At 46.3% G+C, this 18,029-nt stretch overlaps 1 protein-coding gene across 1 annotated transcript in view; it reads left to right on the forward strand.

Annotated features, from left to right (window-relative positions):
• The window catches only part of ATP2A3 (ATPase sarcoplasmic/endoplasmic reticulum Ca2+ transporting 3), a 99,505-nt gene that overhangs the window by 11,853 nt on the left and 69,623 nt on the right, over nt 1–18,029 (forward strand). The window lies entirely within an intron of this gene.

Consider the following 18,029-nt stretch of genomic DNA (forward strand, 5'->3'; position numbering starts at 1 on the left):
ATCCAGTTTTGTTCCAGTCAGTTTAACCCCACCACCACTACCACCACCACCACCACCACCCCCCCCCCACACACACACCCATTGCTCTTCAGATTTTCCTCGGTATTTAGGAGAAAAAATCAGTCTGAAGACCTGTTGGAGGATGTTGACCAACAGCAGTTCCATCCTTCTCTCAATCCTCAACCAGCCATTAGTGTCCTTATATATGACAGTCAGTTTTTTATAGACATCATGGTATACCATCAGAGAAGCAGTCCTACAGCATTCACCTAATGTAGCCATTCTAGGATTTTTACTTTTTCTGGACTCTATGGAATACTGTAGAGTCCTTCCTCCAAAGCTGCCCTTTCTTCTATGTAGTCTGGTGATTAATTGAAATTAAGGGGAAACTCTTGGTTCCACAATGAAGTTCTTATCCCTATGAGATGCTCAGCAACCCCAGGTACTTGTCTAGTGTAATTTTCCTTCCTTCGTTATAACCACTGCTGGGTCCCTGATTCAAGTCAGGGAAGAGGGGTTAACTCTCTTTCCTCCTTCCCTGGCGCACTTAGAGGAGGATTTGATTGGCTGGGCAAAGAGCCTGAACCGTATTACTGAGGTTAAACTATGGCAAACATTTTGTGGTTGGCTCCGCCTCCTGCTGCAGCCATTTTGTGACAGTCATTTTATTGCTGCCCCCACCATGGCATGTCAGAGTTCCAAATGTGCCTGTGTAACCTACTTATCCTTGGCCACATCGGAGTGGAAATAACCCATTCAAAAAGGCTCAAAAAGTCTGGAGACCCCTGGGCAAATAAAGGCCACCAAAACTAATAGCCCAGCTATCTTTAAAAAAAAAAACTTGGCTGGTTACTTGGAGACACAATGTGTTAACAAAATAATCCCCTGGAAGATATGGTGAGTCTCTAGAAAGAACCAGGTGAGTGGCTGTTCAAAAACTTCATTCCCTAATTATTCACAGTCCAGGGTCGACAGCTTTGCTTCGCAGCATCAGTGCGTTGGCAGGAAACCGGCAATTTGATAAGATTTCTTAGTGCCCCCCCCCCCTCTTAAGAAAAGCAATAAATGTTTGCCAGGAAGAAATGGCGTGTTCGTTGCATAACCATTCTTTCCACTTGCTTTTTAGCAGCCAGCTTAAAACTGCAGAACAGCTTGATCTTGTGGGGTGTCCTGGAATGGGGCAGCACGAAGCATAACAAAGGAGCTCCCAGCCATTCTCCTCCTGATCTGGGGATGAAAAATCTTGGCCTGTGGTGTGCTTGCGAGACTGGGTAGAGGACAAAGCAGTCTCCCTGCTCCCCGAACTGAAACGCCACCTCAGAAGGCAGGTGGTGTGCATGGAAGAATCCTGGCCATACAAGCTACTACCAAAGCAGCATTGTGTTGCGTTATGTGTGAACCACGCTTCTGTGGTATCTCTTTACACCCGTGTGTTATCTGCACGCAGCTCTATTTCAGTGGGGCCGATCCCTTCCCCAAACAGCAGCTGACTACAGTTCAAGCAAAAATACCTTAACAGTAATAGTAATTTTAAAAACTGTCACTTTCCATGAAGTATTTAGCTTTCTTCAGTTTCCAGGAACAGGAGGAAAAGCACAATTTTTTTTCACTTCCTGACTCATCTCCCTTCTTCTCTGTATCGCCCTCAATGTACACATTTAAAACCGTCTGATTCATAAACATTTGATTCCCTCCCTCACTCATTCCCAGGAGACGTTCTGATGTGTTTGAACACCTTGGATGCTTGTGCATCTGTGATGCATGAATTTTGGCTACATTGCTCAAAACAAGCAAGGGAAGAAAAAAACCCTCCCCTGAGACCCACCCCCAACTTAATCTGGGAGAAGATAATGTTTCTGCTTCTCCCTGGGGTCTAGCTTTGTTGGTGATCAGCAAGAATTGCCTCCCAAGTAGACTTCATTATTACTTTATTTATAAAACTGACAAATGCCCTCAAAGTTTAAAAGCATAGCATAATACACGAGGATAAATAAAACCAGGAGCGGGTGTGATGAAAATCTCCTGGTCAGGGTAATGGGGTAGAACTAGGTATAACAAAGAAGCTCCCAGCCATTCTCCTCCTGATCCGGGGTATTGGTTTAGATTTTTTATTTATTTAGGAAATTTCTGTGCTGCCTCTCCAGGGAATCTGCCCGGCATGGCTTATGAACGAAAAACTGATTAAAAACATAAAATATTAAAAGCTGTTCAGGAAAACCCAGCTTTAGAAACTAGCAAGAACATCACAAACATAAAACAATAGCTGTGGCTGAAAGTGCGCTATAAAAATGGCACGAAAAGGTCACCTCCTCCTTCAGCAGTTACTTAAAAGCCTTTTCTAAATAATAATACAAAGTAAAAATAGCTCCTGCCGGTCACAGAAAGGGGAACAACCGAATGCACAGGAGCTTCTACATACTTTGTAGGATTTCTCAAGTATGCAAGACTTTTGAAAACAATGGAAAGAAGAAAGCTTGGGAGGGAGGAGATGTAGGATTACCAGCTCTGGCATGGGAATTTCCTGGTGGTTTTGGGACAAAGACCGGGGAGGATGGAGTTCTGGGAGGGGAGCGTTGCCAGATCCAGGTTGGGAAGATCCCGGAGATTTGGGCATGGAGCCTGGGGAGTACAAAGAGCCATAGAGTCCCCATTTTCTTCAGGGGAACAGATCTCTGTAATCTGGAGAGGAGCTGTACTTCCCAGGGAATCGTCCAGTCCCATTGGGAGGCTGGCATCCAGTGGTGTAGCGCCAAGGGGAAAGGGGGTGTACAACTCACTCGATGAACACCTGTGTGGGGTCATTCCGGGCATGTGGGGGGGGGGTAGGGGCGCAGGGTGCACGCATGTTCCCCCTTGCTGTGGCCCTGCTGGCATCCCTATTGGGACCAAAGCAAGCATGGAAAAGGAACAGGTGACAATCTACCCCTGACCATCCCATTTTCCCTCATGGAACAGCTCCGCCTCCTGAGGCAGCCATTTTGTGGTAGCCATGTTGTTGCTCTGTGCACCGTGCCTTGTCAGAACAGAACTGCTCTAAGACGTCGCGTGGCTCCTTGTTTATCTCTGCAGCTGGGCATGTTCTTTGAGGGAAAATAATAAGAACATAAGAACAAGCCAGCTGGATCAGACCAAAGTCCATCTAGTCCAGCTCTCTGCTACTCGCAGTGACCCACCAGGTGCCTTTGGGAGCTCATATGTAGGATGTGAACACAATGGCCTTCTGCAGCTGTTGCTCCCAATCACCTGGTCTGTTAAGGCATTTGCAATCTCAGATCAAGGAGGATCAAGATTGGTAGCCATAAATCGACTTCTCCTCCATAAATCTGTCCAAGCCCCAATATCCTTTCCAGGTGAAGCTTTGGTAGTTAGAAGGCCACAAATAAAACTTTATAGGACCACACCTGATGTATGGACTTAGTGGCTCCCAAACTTGTGGCAAGCTGATTCAGAGATGCAGAACACAGTGGCTTTTTGTGCATTTTCCTGACGCACTTGACGGGAGTGAGATTCATTCTTCCGTAGGATTAATACCTAGACAACTGTTTTTGAGAGCCTCTTGTCAAAGCCTGCCAGATCTCCTTCCCCCTTCTATTGGGGGAAAGGGAATGCCAAGCCCTCTTAATTTTTGTTTGTTAGCAATAATCCATCTGCTTTTGGAAAAACGAAGACTGAGTTTTGTTTGCCTTAACGGCTTTGGAAACAACATCCCATTAAGTTTTTAATTGTTTCCCGTCGACAGGTATCTTCCTTGCATTGTGAAAGTTGCGATTTGGCACAGATTGGTGTTTTTTTTTTAAAGATCCTAAGATTAAAAAAATCATTGTGTTGTAGTGGGCAGGAACTCACAAAGCCTGCATTTTCCCAGTTAGGGTTGCCAGCTCTAGCTGGGAAATTGCTCTAGATTTTGGGATGGAGCCTGAGGAAGGCAGGGCTCGGGGAGACGAGGGGCAGGACTTCAGCAGGGCATAATGCTGTAGAATCCATCCTCCAAAGTAGCCATTTTCTCTAGGGGCACTGATCTTTGTCTTGATAAGGGAGATAAGTTTGCCTGAAGAAAATGCCTGCTTTGGTAGGTGGAGTATATGGCATTAGACCCTGCTTAGGTCTTTCCCTTCCGGTCTTTCCCAACCCAGCCCAGAGCAAGCAACCCTAGTGCTGAGAAGCGCTCACACATTTGCCATGTCACATGTCAGGGACTGAATGTGCCCAGGTTCAAGTTGCCAGTAGTACCTTGGCCTCTTTGCTAACAGACCAAGACAGATGTCTACAGTTTTTACATTTATTGAACATGCAGTGCAGACCCTGCTGGTCTTCATGGTTCAATATTGTTAACCATGGCTTTCAGCAGTTTGGGGAAAGCATTTATCTTTCCCAGTGTTTGGAACTTGAGATCTTTAAGTGGAGAGGCTGACGTTTGAACCTGGAACCTTTTGCATGCAAAGGAGGCTCTCAACCATTGTGACTAATGAAGTACAAATCGTGCTGCAATTGTTGGCTTTCAGGGGGGAGAAGCCTGGAAAAATGGCACTGAATTATTCCTCTCTCGTTCACCGGTGTGCGTTTGTTTAAACGGGGTTGCACAAAACACAACATTATCTGCCCTGCACGCGAAAAGGCCTGTCTGAGCGGGAGGCATTGTGTTTCAGCTGTTGTTCAGTCGGTGGCGGAGGAGTGAGTTGGGGAAAGGAAATCCGGTTTGCTTGCCCTCTCGGGCCCTCTTGCTTTCCAGCCGAAGTCTCTTGATGCTTGTCCTTGAGGTTAACTAACTTGTATTTTAGAATTGGCTGTTTCCTGGAATTTCAAAGGCTTGCCGGGGTATTTTTAACACAATAGCAAGAGGCGAGGAGGGAATGGAAAGAAGTGGGAAGGGACAAATGGCTGTTTTGGCAGGGCGGCTCTTCTTGCGTTTAAGGCGCTGGGATATTCAGGAAGGTGAAATCCCTGTTTATCCCCACCCTAAACCCCCACCATTGTTTAGAATAGGGTAGGGAGTACGCCACATTCCTGCAGGAGCACAGAAAAAAACCCTCTGCAATTTACAAACAAAAAGCCTCAAGAGCAGATACCGCTGGATGTTCCTGAACTCTCCATCTAGGCAGCGGCAGAAAAAATTGGATCCACTTAGAGAGCAGTTGGAAGAAGAAGAAGAGGTTGGATTTATACCCTCCCTTCTCTCCTGTAAGGAGACTCAAAGGGACTTACAAACTCCTTTTCCTTACCACCCCCACAACAAACACCCTGTAAGGTGGGTGGGGCTCAGAGAGCTCCAAAGAGCTGTGACTAGCCCAAGGTCACCCAGCTGGCGTGTGTTGGAGTGCACAAGCTAATCTGGTTCCCCAGATAAGTCTCCACAGCTCAAATGGCAGAGTGGGGAATCAAACCCAGTTCTCCAGATTAGAGTGCACCTGCTCTCAATCACTACGCCACTGCTGCTCCAAGAGAGATTAAGTTCTTCAGAAAATATATTTTTAGCCCGTCCTACCCTCCAAGAAGCTCAGGGTGGTGTACCTGGCTTCTCCTTTTCCTCTCACAGCTCTATAAGGTGGGTTAGGCCGAATGTGTGTGACTGTCTGAAGGCCACCTTGAGACTTTTTCAGGTGAATGGGGAGTTGTATCCTGGTCTCAGAAGTCTGGCCCACAAGCTGCTGTCCTTTCCCAGGCAACTGTTCTGTGTCCCAGGCCCATCAATCTGCCCACACTTTTCAGTGGCAGCTTTTCCACCTGTTATGGATGGGATTTGATTGGTCGCTGATGCTGACGGCTTGCTCTGCCTTCCAAGTAGGTGGACAACCACCTTGGCTAGGAGCAACCATCGTCTCTTGCTTTTTGCTCTTTTTCTCGAAGTGCCTTGTGACTGAAGAAGAAGAAGAGTTTGGGTTTATCCCAGAAGACCCTTGGATTAAAGCATAAATAGTAAAAAGAAACAAGTCATAAGGGCTGCCGGCCTGCAGATGGGGCCTGGAGTTTCTCCAGAAGTACACCTGATTACCAGTCACAAGAACATAAAAAGAGCCCAGAGCTGAATCTGACCAATATCTGACTATGGAGTCCAGCATCCCATCCCACACAGTGGTCAACCAGTTCCTCTGGAGGTCCAACCGCAGAGGCCAAGGCCTTCTTCTTTGTTTCTTGAGTTCCTCTTGCAGTTATCTTCCCCAAACCAAGATGGGTGTGTCTCAGCTGTTGAGGGACCGTGTGTCTGAGGATGCGGCACCAGCTAAGCATCCTGGGCTGTGATCATCAGTCAGCCTACCAAGAGATGGACTGTCAGCAATCCAGGGTTATCTGCCCATGGGTCAAAAGAGGTACATAGCGAGATAAGCCAGGTTGCCATGGAGATGGCAAAACTTAACAGGAGGTACATTTGACTCTTCTCAGTATCTGGAGTCTTGCTTGGGAATAGTATATAATAACAAAGCTTGCTGTGTGTTTAACTATTTGAGTGTTGGAGTGTTGTGGGGTTTCCGGGCTGTGTGGCCATGTTCCAGTATGAAGATCAGATGGAAGAGAAGAGACTGATGTCAGCCGTTTGAGTTCCTGTTGGAGAGAAAGATGAGTTATAAATGAAGCAAATATGGCTTATAGAAATGAAGCAAAGAGCCCCCTGATGCAGAGTGGAAAGCTGCAGAACTGCAGTCAAAGCTCTGCTCACAATCTGAGTTCAATCCCGACAGAAGTCGATTTCAGGTTATCTGGCTCAAGGTTGATTCATCCTTCCATCCTTCTGAGGTTGCAGAGGGTAAAGTGTAGACAATTGGGGGAATAAAATGGCAAGCCACCCTGTAAACATGGTATGCCTAGTAAACATCGTGATGTGATGTCACATGATGTCACAGTGCTTGCACAGGGGACTACCTTTACATTTACCTAAGTGAAGCGAAGAAATGCACCTTGTGGAATGGCTGCCCCAGAAGGTCAGGTAAACTCACATTCACTGGCTTCCTGTAAACGACGCAAGACTGAATTATTCAGAAGGGCTTTTGTATGCAGACAATGGGAGCACCGTTACAAAAGCCTTCACAAAGTTGTTTGGATAAATTATTGGGGACTGTGGCCTGCGTGCAGTTCATTGTGGGTTGGATCCTATTGTGTAACATTTGCATCATTTGATGTGTCAATTGAACCCTTACACTTGGTTTCAGTTCTGTTTTTCAGACTTCTGGTTGGTTTGACAGCACAAATCCTAATGTGTTATTCCCTGTTGATTGTATTGACTAGCCCTGTGTAACCCACCTCGAGCCACAGTGAGGTTGGCAGGCTGCAAATAACACAAATCAATAATAAATACTTGAACAACACTTTTTCTTGCCTAGCCCCTTGGAGTGTCTTCACATTCCAAAAGTCACAATTGAAGTGAAGACCTCTTAGAGAAGTTTCGTACGAGCTGGGCCTTTGTCAGCCAGTCCCACTTGATTTCACAGGTTGTTATGGCGCCTCCAGGGCAGAATTTGAGAGAGGGGTGGTATTATTATGGAACACCCAGGATCAAAATGGTTCAAACAAAATTAGAGTCAGAAAACAAGGCTCACAAAGTCAAAAGTGAAATGAAAGTAAAGGCGTTTCACTAATGGGACCGTGATTAAAATGAAAGAACTTTAGCTGGTGTCCAAAGATGATGCCCAAAGTGGAACCACCCAAGACCTCTAGGGAGAGTTTTTCAGAATCTGGGGGCCACCACAGAGGAGACCTTTTCCTCTGTTTTGCATGCACTTAGGGTTGCTGGGTTCTCCCTGGCTTCCAGTGCAGGGTGGTGGTTGGGTAGGTTTGTTTGTTTGTTTTGGATTTCTTGGCCTCCTATTCCGGAAAGGGCTCAGGGCGGCATACATCAAAACCCACAATAAAATACATTCCAACTTAAATACATTTAACCAGTGGTAGGATTCAAATAATTTAACAACCGGTTCCCGTGGTGGGATTCAAATAATTTAACAACTGGTTGTTTATAAGCACCATTTTAACAACCGGTTCTGCCAAAGTGCTGCGAACCATCTGAAAGGAGCTTGTAAGTCACCTTGATTCTCCTTATAGGAGAAAAAGGTGAGGTATAAATCCAAACTCTTCTTCTTCTTCTACAGATAGTATGTAGGTGATGGGATATAAATCCCAAACTCTTCTTCTTCTCCTGCATCCACTATGAATGCTACAATTGGATTTACAGATAACTGGCTGAAATTCCTTGTTTGTTTCATGGCCAGTCAGGGTTTTGATCTGGTTGTAGCAATGTCTGCCTTATACCACATGAGGTGCCTGAAAAAAAAAATAGATCTAGCCCGGTGCATCTTTCATGGCCTGTTGAATGATTTCATCTAGACCCTGTAAATTTGCTGAAAGAAGGGCTCCAAAGCTTGCCTCACATTCACCCAGTGAAATAAAGATTGCCCAGTTGCATGAGAGAAATGGTGCTGGATATTTTGTCTGGAGAACTTAAAGGGTGACAAGTTTGGGTGTGACTCATCTTTTCCCCCCTTCACTCTTGTCGTGGAGAGAAACTGGGCGTGACTCTTGGTCTGCTAGAATCCTGCCCGAGAGGCTTCCGGCACCCCCCTCTGCAACTTGACAGCCAGGGTTGCCTTTGGTAGCTGCAAGACCGGAAACTGCACCTGTTGATTTCTGCCGATCGCTGCGTTTCCTTGCCAAGAAATGTAATGTCTGTCTTGTACAGCCATTAGCAGACGGAGGCAATGTATGTGCTTCTGTCTGTGAATGCCTGCGAGAGGGAACCCTTAATTTGATTTCATTTTTACTTCCTTTGCCTGCCTTTCTCACTGAGAGTCAAGGAAGATTACAGAAGTTGAAGAGTGCAGTCAAGACTCATGTAACGCATACAGCGAACAATGCAGGAAAACCAGAATGCAAAAATTAGATAACAAAGGCTTGGAGGCGGGGGAGAGAAGCTCATTCCTCCCTACCATTTCAGTGGGGTCCACTGACCTGCATGGGGAGTCACATGATAGGAAGAGGAGGAGCCAGAGTTGACGCCAGTGAGGTCACAAGATTAGGACGATGATTAGCAGTAGTCCAAGAGAGCTGGGGTCCAGGCACCTCAACCAGTAACTACAGGAGGTATACCAAGGTGAAGGAGAAGCCAAGAACTGGAAATGTGGAAAAACCTTCTCTTGAGTGATCATCTTGTCCTGCTGCTCTTCTCAGCGCATGGGTAGAGAGAGGGGAAAGCATGACCCTTGGCTCTCTACACTGTAGGTGTTTCCAAAGGGCAACAAAAATGGCAGATCTGATGGGGATCATGACCCAACAGAATGGGTTCTGTGGTCCACCTGATGTCCCTGGCCCATGGGCTGATAATCGCTGATGTAGCTGCCTGGTCTATAGGGCTGCATAGAATTTCAGAAGACTGCTCAGCTGGACAGTGGTGGCAATTGTATTCCTACAGCTGCAACTCTCCCCTTGACATGTGGACCTGCGTTGTGTGTATGAGTGTGACACCAGTTTTGGAGAGCCTTTGCTGAAAGCGCACGGTGTTGCCCTGTGAATAGCCAGGATACGCAAGGCTGCTCTCCTCTCTGTGCAATATCTCAGGATCGTGAAATGATCCAGTTTACCTCTTGCAGCTTTCTGTTGCTAGAAGAAGAAGAAGAAAAAGAAAAATTGAAAGCGATCCCCCCCCTTCTGCACTGTTGCCGTCCCTTCTTTGTTTCTTGGAAAACCACTAGTAATGGGCCACCAGGAGAAAAAGTGCTTGAGTGTTTTGCATGGCTACCTTCTGGTCCATTTTAATGCAAATCGATTGATGAACAGGCATCACCCTTGGGGATGTTGCTGTAACAGCAAAAATGGTTCTGGAGACTTCTGGGTTCCTCTGATCTTTAGAGACAAAGCGGCGTGCTATGCTACCTATACAAAGGTGCATCTAGGGCAAATGTAGCTCAGTGCAAAATCTGAGTTTCTTGCCCCCCTCCCCCACAATGGACAACTGCCTTTCCTCACCACAATGTCTTGTCTTGAAATCAGTGTATGGATCTGGGGGAAAGGAGGAGAGATGTGGGGGGGGGATTTTCCACCCCCCACATGACTAAATGTCTGCAGCCCGGGGACATTTGACCCCATACGACGCCCCTGCACCTATGCCCTCAAACAGATGAATATTCCAACATGCCTTTCTCCTGCTGCCCCCCCCCCCCCCGCCTTCCCACAGTTTTGATAGCATGCACCGATTTTGGAAAACAAAATAAGTAGGCTGTTGATATGGGGCTGGTTAAAGCTGCTCAGAGGGGATGTTGCGTAGCTGTTAGAACGGCACTGCCAGAAAGACCAGAGGTGCTGTGCTGAGCGCTTTGATCGACAGATGGGTGAAATGGACGGTCAGGTCAGTTCTGTAGGTAATTTCCTCAAGAAGGGGGCGATTGGAAGGGTTGCCAGCTCTGGGTTGGGAAACACCTGGAGATTTCAAGGGGTGGAGCCAGAGGAGGGTGGGGTTTGGGGAGGGGAGGGACTTCAGCAAAGGATGGTGCCACGAAGCAGCCATTTTCTCCAGCGCACTGTTCTCTGTTGCCTGGAATTCGGTTGTAATAGCAACACTCAAGTTAGTTTAAAACAAAAGATTGTGGGATATCACATCTGCCCATCTTTGGACACACGCCCACTCAATACGCTCTCCTTCCTTCCTTTCACATCAGCTACACTATGTCTTTCCACCATTGCAGATGATCTAAAGAATTTAACAGTTGCACAATATCGCTGGCTTTCCACCAAAGCCAGATTACGTGTCTTTCCCTTCAAAGTCCCCCAAGGCAGATATGCAGGGGTTCCGTATCAGTCTAGACTGTGCCCTTGTAACCTTCAGGAAACCCTGTCACACATTATCATAGGTGTTATGAGGGGGGAGCCAGAGGGGCCTGAGCCCCGGGCACAACTTTTGGGCGTCACGTGGGGAGGCACGTTTGGCCGCCAGGCCCCTCCCTTGTCACGCCAGGAATGAGGGGCTGAAAAATTGTGCTCCCTGCTGCCTCCTTTGCCTCCCACTGCCTGTGGCCTGCCTCTGCTGCCACCCCAGCTGCCCGTCCTCTGCTTGGGTTTGTACCACCCACGACCGCCTCTCCCCCGGCATCCTGAGGTGAGAGCAGAGGGCGCAGCAGCAAGCCCTTCCTGCATGGATGAGAAAAATGGTGCAGATGCAGAAAGCGGGAAGAAAGTGGGGATCTGAGAGTGAGATTGCGGGGGGTGGGGGGGAAGGTGGATTGGGAGTGGTGCTGAAGAAAGGACTAAGAGAGATGGAGTGTCTTTCTCTTGCTGGAAGCAAATCCCTTCAGAGGAAGAACATTCTTTGTCCTTAGCACAAGGAAAGGTGTCTATGTAAATTACCCGCTCTGCATTATTACTGCCCCACTCTACAAATGGAACAGTAGGCTAGATGGCCATTTGGTGTGTCCTCATACAGGCTGTTCTTGTTTTCTTATATAGTCAACATCAGTCAGTGCTTGTCTGCTTCCCTTCCACAAGTCCCACGTCTGTTGTCTGTTATATCATTAAAAAAACCTTCTAAGTTCAGCAGAAAAAATATGTAATTTTATTTTATTTGTATGAAATATCTGGAGGTCTTCTTTTTCTTCTTTCTCCTCTCTCTTCTTTCTCTCTTTCCTTTTCTTTCTCGCCTTCTTTCTCTGTCTGCTACTTTCCTTTCACCTTTTTTCTCTCTCTAGTCATCTGTCTATTCAGGGCTTTGTTTTGATACAGTTATCTATAAATGGGTTGATGTTTGGGGAGAGGACACCATTTTAGTTCTTGTCCTGGGCACCACTTTTTGTAGCTATGTCCCTGCATGTTTTTCTGACTTGCAGTCATTATGTGCTTGAGTGACATAGGTGGATTCTTCCATTATCGACAACACTTAAGTGTAAATTCTGCATGAAGTTCTTATTCGAGGACAAGAATTCTCAAAATCGCCTTAACAGTGGCAAAATGTTTAGGAGAGGTGTTTAGGAGAGAAAGAACCAGGGAATATTGGACACGAATTGTTTTTAATGTTTAGCTATTTATGAGTGGATGATGATGATGATGATGATGATGATGATTTATTTATTTATTTATTTATTTATTTATTTATTTATTTATGCTTGTGTTGGTTAACTTGATGTTTGGTTTTAGATTTTTGTATTGGTTCATTGACCACAAAGTTCTTACAATAAAAAATAATATTGGCAAATCTCCAGCCATCACCTGGGTTTGGGCAACCTTGGTGACTAGGCTTTTCATTTGAAGGACCTTCTAGCTGTGCCTCCCCTCTCCCATGCTTGTTACTTCTGAATGGAGAGCTGGAGGGATTTTGGTGGGATGCTGGGATAGAGTTGCCAACCTCCAGGTGACTCCTGGATGTCTCTGGGAATCACCGCTGATCTTGACTCTGGAGATTGATTCCTCTGGAGAAAAGGTTCCTTTGGCATTATACTCTGCCAGAGCTCCTCCAAATGCTGTCCTTCCCAGGCCTTACCCAAAAATATCCAGGAATTTCCCAGCAGGAGTTGGCAACCCTATGGGCTATCCCCATACACACTTCCACCCCCCAGCATTGGGGAAAATAGGGTATCAGGAGGGAGAATAGCCCCGAATCTAGACCTGCCAGCCTCTGGATGCCCTTCTGCTGGACTTACAACTGCTCTTTAGACTGTGGATATCAGTTTCCTGGAGGAAAGGGCAGCTTTGGAGAGTGAACTCTATGAAGAGTTGGAAGAAGAAGAGTTGGATTTATATCCCCCCTTTCTCTCCTATAAGGAGACTCAAAGGGGCTTACAAACTCCTTTCCCTTCCCCCCCTCACAACAAACACCCTGTGAGGTGGGTGGGGTTGAGAGAGCTTCAAAGAACTGTGACTAGCTCAAGGTCACCCAGCTGGCATGTGTTGGAGTGCACAAGCTAATCTAGTTCCCCAGGTAAGCCTCTACAGCTCAAGAGGCAGAGCGGGGAATCAGATTCGGTTCTCCCGATTAGAGTGCACCTGCCCTTAAGCACTACATCACGCTGGCTCTATGGCATCCTCTCTGAGCTCCCTCCCCAGCTGTTGTTTCTAATACTCCAGAAATGTCCCAAACCAGAGCTGGCAAACTTACCTCTAGCACACAACAGGTCCTTTTATTTCTTTGCTCCTTGTAAGGTACTTATTTAATACTTATTTCACAGCTGCTCATCCCACTGTTCTGACTGTTTTCTAAACCAGTGAAATAGAAAGGGACAGAAAAGGGAGATTCTGCCGCCCACCCTTTATTTCCTGGTGTAGTCCAGTTCTGCCGCTCCCCAGCAGTGGTTTGCATTTCCTACGGGGTGGAGCTTACCTTGTGTGTTGAATGTTGATATTTCCAACTTCATAAGGGTTCTGCAGGCTTCCTGTAAGAGATGCTGCGACTGGTTTTCTTTTTCCACTCGCTCACCACATTTTCCTTATTTTTAGTCGCTTTGTTGATCTTGGATGCTTGCAAAATGGAAAATGATCACGGTCGGGGTGGGGGCCGGGGAAGTCGGCTCACCAAGTTAGAAGCTCTTATCAAAGAACAGGGCTCCTTCCTGTTCACTGAAGCCTCTGCAGAGATGGGATTTTCCTTACCCCGGCTGTGCTTGCTTTGATGGGACCGGGTGCCAGGAAGCCCTTACACAGGTGCCTGGCTTGTGTGCATCAGCCAAGACTTTCACTGGTAGCTTCTCTGTGGTACATTCAGTGCTCAGTCCTCTACTCACCCAGTCATTTTTTAAGGGTGGGGGCGAATCATAGAATCATAAAGTTGGAAGAGACCACAGGGGCCATCAAGTCCAACCCCCTGCCATGCAGGAAGACACAATGAAAGCATTCCTGACATATGTTCATCCAGCCTCTATTTAAAAACCTCCAAAGACGGAGACTCCACCACTCTCCTAGGCAGAGAATTCCACTGTTGAACAGCCCTAACAGTCAGAAAGTTATTCCTAATTGTTTAGGCGGAATCTCTTTTCCTGCACCTTGAATCCATTACTCTGTGTCCTAGTCTCTGAGGCAGCAGAAAAACAAGCTCACTCCCTCTTCGACATGTCATCCCTTCAAATATTTAAATATAGCTTTCATGCCCCCCCCCTTAACCTTCACTTCTCCAGACTAAACATCCCCAGCTCCCTAAGCCTCTTTTTGTAGGGCATGGATTCCAGACCTTTTACCATTTTGGTTTCCTCCTCTGGACACATTCCTGCTTGTCAATATCCTTCTTAAAATGTGGTGCCCAGAACTGAACACAGTACTCAAGGTGAAGTCTGACCAATGCAGAGTAGAGTGGTACAATTACTTCCGTTGACCTAGAGACACTATGCTCTTATTGATGCATCCCAGAATTGCATTGGCTTTCTTGGCTGCCCTATCACACTGCTGACTCATGTTCAGTTTCTGGTCTACTAAGACTCCCAGATCCCTTTCACATGTAGTGATGTCAAGCCAGGTATTACCCATCCTATATTAATTGCTAAGAGCTCTGACCTGGATAGCCCAGGCTGGCTCGATCCTGCCAGATCTTGGAAATTAAGCAGGGTCAACCCTGGTTAGTATTTGGTTAGGAAACCACCAGGAACTCCAGGGTTGCTTTGCAGAGGAAGACAACAGAAAATCATGTCTGAACACCTTTTGCCTTGAATACCCACTCACGGACCTCCAGTTGCTATGGACTACAGTTCCTATCATTCCCTATCACAATCATGCTGGCAGGGGATGGTGGGAACTGCATAACATCTGGAAGGCCACGAGTTTGACACCTGTGCAGCCTACAGAGTAATCATGAGTCTGATGCGACTGGAGGGGACTCTCCATCACCAATTTCCAAGATTCTCTCCCTGCTTTTTTTGCCCTGATCTATGTGACCCAAGCTAGCCTGATCTCCTTAGATCTCTGGAGCTAAACAGGGATGGTCCGGGTTAGCATTTGAATGAAACACCAGTGTCACTGTGTGCAATGGAAGGCAACGGCACCCCACCACCTCTGAATGTCTCTTGCCTTGAAAAACTTACAGGATTGCCAGGGTGTGGTTGTGGTTGAGAGTGGTAGACTATTACCTGGAGAACCGGGTTTGATTCCCCACTCCTCCACATGAGTGGTGGACTCTAATCTGGTGAACTGGATTTGTTCTCCCGCCCGTGCACATGAAGCCTGCTGGGTCAGTCACAGTTCTCTCCGAACTATCTCAGCCCCACCTGCCTCACAAGGTGTCTGTGGTGGGGAGAGGAAGGGAGGTGCGCTTGTGAGCTGCTTTGAGACTCCTCGTGCAGAGAGAAAAGCCGGGTATAAATCCAAACTCTTCCATTCTTCTTCCAAGTCAGCTGTGACTTGACGGCGCTTTCCGCACACACATTTTAAGCCGCGTCCGAGCCTGCTTGCTCTGCTTTCACAGCTCTTGTGAGCCACCTAATTTAATGCTGGATATAATGAACTACTTTGTCCGGATAACCCTTTTGTCTACGATGCTGCGCCTTCAGTTTGGTTTGTCTGACATAACATTTTGTTTTCTAACTCCAAGCGCTCCAAACCTCTGAAAAGATTATTTCTGCTCTGGACAGGAAGGAGTTCAGTTTTTGGCAGGGATGAGAAAGCTTTCACTTTGCCCTTTTGCAAAGCAAGTGGCTGTGTGTGTAGGTTGCTAGGGCTAGATAAGATCTTGATGTGTTCAGCGCAGGTGGGGAGAAGGAAAGCAAAGCATTCTTTTGGTGTTTCTCTGGGAACCTCCCTCTGGCACCTTTGTTTTGTTTTTGCCTGCCAAATTTAAAACAAACGTCCATTATGTGCGGGCAAGGGTGGGGGAAGAGGGAAATACCTTTTAAGGGAGATGTCTCAAAAAGGTGGCTGGGGAAGTCTTGTGGTTTAGTGTCAGGGACGTGGAAACATTTGATGAGGCACCTCTAACACACCGCTGTTCGGTTGTGATTGGGATTGGCCCTTTAAGAGTCTCGTTGAGTTGTGAGCCTGCAGGGGTCCACCTTTGCCCTTTTTGGGGACTGATTTGCCAACTTTATTTAAATTGATTTAAATTGTTTTTACAGAAATGCTGTATTTTTAAAGTTAATGGATCGTTAAGTTTTTATGTTGTGACCCGCCCTGAGCCCTATGGGGAAAGGGTGGGATAAATAAATAAATAAAACTTCAGTCTAGTCCGGGAACAACTGGTTGTTCTTTGGTGGTTGGGCAGAATGCTGATTGGGTGTCTCCCTGGGCAACTAGGAGGCTATTCCCTGCTCTGACCAATAGCATCCTTTTGTGAGACAGAGGGTTAGTAATTCAGAGGGCACAAGGGCACTCGGAGGGACATCCTAATATGTAGTAAAGTCCTTTAGTTTCTGTTTAAAGGTGCCTGGCAACAATTCACACGTGTGTGTGTGCGCGCGCGTGTGCCTATGGCTCCTTCCGCACATGCAAAATAATGCACTTTCAATCCACTTTCACAATTGTTTGAAAGTGGGAGTTTGCTAATCCACACAGTAAAATCCATCTGCAAAGTGGATTGAAAGTGTATTATTCTGCATGTGTGGAAGGGGCCTCTGATGGCTCTTTCCAAAACCACTTCTATCTCTCCCAATTTCTTTTGAAATGCAAATATCTGTCTCTAGCACTATTTCCACCTAGGGGATGTTGCTGGAAATTCTTCCCATTTTGCTGTGACAGATAGATGACTAAAAAGCCCTCTTTAAAAAAAAACTGAATAAAGATTTCTCAATGAACTTGTTGCTGGGGTTACGGCAAAAAGGTTTAACGTCTGCATCTTTTGACTCCTGCCTTGTGCAGTCTGTGAATGGGAGAATCGGATCTGGAGCAGCCTTTGTGGCTAACGACCGGTCAATTTTGGCTTTCCTGTGTATTATATAAGCCGGAGAGAGAATTGGGGGTGGGGGCACTGCTTCTTTTCCATGCTGGAATGTGATTGGGCAGGCCTTTCTGTCAACAGCGCTACAAAGGGGATTCCCTTGATGGGGCACCAAAGGGAAATCTTGGCGTTTCCAGGTCTCATTTCCTAGCTAGGAAGTAGCGAGTTTTTCAAAAAGCATCTGCTTGGTTCTGATCTGTGCAAGTTTTAAAGAAGAAGAATGAAATGCTCATAATTCTTTTTATTAAAATCAGCCAAATTGACCCACAATGCTGTGCAAGCCACTGAGCTCATCAGAACTTGTCACCAGTGTGGATGTTACCACAAGATGCTAGGTCGGAGTCTGTGTTTTATTGTGCTTTCCCAGAGGTGTGATGTTCCTCTTGAGACTGTTGTTGCAGTCAACTGATGTATCATCAGAAATGAATTAAAGACCTACAGCAATCATCAAGGTGGTTCTCTAATGCAACTCAGCATGAGTCCCTGCTCTCTTTGTAGTTGTTCTCCCTTGATGGCAGGAAATGATGCCATGTTTTTGTCACAGGTGGCTGTGGCATTCAGTAGTTCCAGATGTTGATAGTGTTCTTAGAAGAAACCTGTTGGGTCTCTGTATGAGTCACCACTCAAGTCTTGCCAATCAGAGCAGTAACTCTTGGAGAAGCATGAGGGTGGACTCCATTGTGGGCAGAGAAGAACAATGTTTGCACATAGCATCCTTGTGATTGTGGAAAAGGGAAAGATGCCTCCAGTCGTGAATTCAGAAAATCATAAATATGAGATGCAGTTACTTGGAAGTCTGGAGGTCTGCCACACATAACCACTCTTTGGTCTGTTCTGTGCATAGCATCTCCTTTCCAGATCAGGACTCTCCTTCTGCTGTATTACATCAATCTAATTTCAATAAACAGATATTACTGGAAGTAATCAACAAAGCTGCTTTTATCTTCCTTCAAACCAACCTTATATTTCCTTACTTATAATTTAAACCAACTGGTTTAAACCAACCTTATATTTCCTTTAAACCAACCTTATATTTCCTTACTTATCATTTAATTCCTTTATACTGCATTTTTGTCCCCATTGGGGACCCAGAATGGCTTGCAATGTTCTTGTTGTTCCCCATTATATCCTCACAACAACCCTGTAGGAATGAGACGTTCAGAGGTGGTTTGCCGTTGCCTTCCTCTGCACAAAAACCCTGCTGTTCCTTGGTGGT

Source organism: Sphaerodactylus townsendi, linkage group LG16, assembly GCF_021028975.2.
Source record: "Sphaerodactylus townsendi isolate TG3544 linkage group LG16, MPM_Stown_v2.3, whole genome shotgun sequence".
NCBI lineage: Eukaryota > Metazoa > Chordata > Lepidosauria > Squamata > Sphaerodactylidae > Sphaerodactylus > Sphaerodactylus townsendi.